Below are 2,475 nucleotides of genomic sequence, written 5' to 3' on the forward strand. Positions count from 1 at the left end.
TATGTTCATTGCGCTAGTCACCGATTGAACCTTGCGCTTTCTAATACTATGTCATTACCTTCAATACGGAACTGCCTTGGTATTGTCAGTGAAATAGCAAATTTATTTAGAAACCATTCAAATGCAAACACAACTTTCCAGGACGTTATACAGAAGCACGCACCAGAAAGCAAAAAAAGACGACTTGTTCGCCTTTGTGAAACAAGGTTTATAGAAAGGCATGAAAGCATTATAAGCTTTGTGGAGCTTTTCAAATTCATTGTACTAAGTTTGGAAATAATTTCGAGTAAGACATGGTCCATTTCGTCTAAAGCATCAGCCTTCTTAGCAGCGGTAGAGAAAAGCGATTTTTTGCTTAGCCTATTGTCTGTGAGTCTGTGAGCAATTGTTCAGCTTAACGCTGCCACTGTCTGTGCAACTCCAAGAAAAATCTATGGATTTTGTATCAGCAATGAACCGAGCCAAAGAATTAATAAGAACTCTGCACCAGATAAGAGTAACAGCGGATGGTTTTTTCAACGATATTTTCCAAACAGCATCACAAATGTCTAAAGATTTTTATGACATAGATCTTGTAGTGCCTAGAGTGACTTCGCGTCAAACTACTCGTGCTAATCCACCTTGCACAACCCCTGAAAGCCACTTCAGAGTTACAATATTTATTCCATGCGTTGATGCTCTGATTCAAAACATGACAGAACGTTTATTAGTGAATGAGGATATACTCTCGTCATTTCAAATTCTACTCCCAGGTTTTGCTGCAATTGATAATGCCGAAGAATTAAAAAATTTAACTATTTACTTCGAGGAGCAAATATCAATGACAGCATTAAAATCAGAGTATCGATTGTGGTGTGCCAGCTTATCAACAATAGATCCAACCATAGAAGTGTTGAAATTACTGCAACATTGCGATGCAACGTATTTTAAAAATATTCACTACCTGCTTACAATTTTACCAACTCTTCCAGTGAGGACCGCTTCCTTCGAAAGAACTTCTTCAACCTTAAAAAGAATAAAAACTTTACCACGCAGTGTGATGGGCAATGAGCGGCTGAGTGCACTTGCTGTTATTGCAGTGCACTGGGATATTAAAATAGATCCAGATGAAGTAGTTAATGATATGGCAAACAAAAAGAAAAGAAAAATATTACTTATTTAAGTTACAACTACCAAATAATTTAAGTAATATGTATATGAATTTATATTGTTTTTTTTTAATAAACAGAAAATTCAAAGTTTATATATGTTTTTACTTCAGCCCCCCCCGAAATGAAAAGCTGGCTACGGGCCTGTTCTCCAGTTACTTAATATAGTATTCAATACAATTAAATTTTTGCATTCTAATAATATTTTCTGTTGATATTAAAAAATTTCGTTGACCGTTTACATAAGTATTTATGTAAGTACTAACAAATTATAACCCAATTACCACGACACATTTTTTACGTAAACTCACAGAAACGCAATATTTATTGTGTTAATTAAAATAGATGGCCGATTGCGTACAGAAGAAGAACGCAAAACCACCAGCCGAATGGATATGCCAATAGCCTTAGTAAGTTCCACTTTACATGATACTAATTATGTGGCAATTGCTTTTACGATGAGACGGAAGTCAACCAAACTATTGCTCAAAAAATTTGAATAATTTATGATCCCATTAATAGCATTTATTTTGTAAAATGCTGAAGATTTGTTACAGAGATTTTGTAAAGAAAATTTATTTTTTATGTTATGAAAAGATTTTCAGTTTTCTATTGCTTAATTTTTCGAGCACATTTCCATTTTATGAAAGGCATTCTGTTTGGTAGCTAATAAATGTGTCAGCAACAGATGTGCGCTGTTTATGAAGGAAAAATATTTTCCAGAAGGAGCCAGTTTTGAAAATGTGGTAAAATAGGAAATTGCGATTGTCATATAGCGGTATTAAATCAAGTTTTGACCAGGATGGTTGAAATATATTTTAAATAAATTTTTGATGAACACTAGTTTAAAGATATATTCAAATGCATTTTTAATGAAATTCAATTAGTTTGTTGATCGAACTGCATACTAGGACAACAATTCTTATTTTCTTAAGTAAAAGATTTCAAAACTTGTATATGCTGCATATCATGTTTTATGGAGCGATAATGATAATTTATGAACAATTTTAGGATAACACGTATCACGTAACTGTCACCGTAATATTTTGAACCATTAAATTACTACCAGAGTCAAACCCGTATGTTGTTCAACCAACCTGATTTAGTATTACTTTGTGGGAGCGATAAGATATATATTTAGGTCTCTTCTATGACGTGGACTGGCAGATGCCTACTCCGCTCTATATGTCTCAGTTTTGTCATGATTGAGGCTGCCGCTTCGCTTTCCAAGTCTAAGTGAACCAAGAGTGTCGTAAAATTTTCCACCGTAAAACTATCACCGAGTGTAGTTTTAAGATCTTCCCTTGTATTACAATAAAGACAATAA

This window comes from Bactrocera dorsalis, chromosome 1 (assembly GCF_023373825.1).
Source record: "Bactrocera dorsalis isolate Fly_Bdor chromosome 1, ASM2337382v1, whole genome shotgun sequence".
In the NCBI taxonomy this organism is placed as follows: domain Eukaryota; kingdom Metazoa; phylum Arthropoda; class Insecta; order Diptera; family Tephritidae; genus Bactrocera; species Bactrocera dorsalis.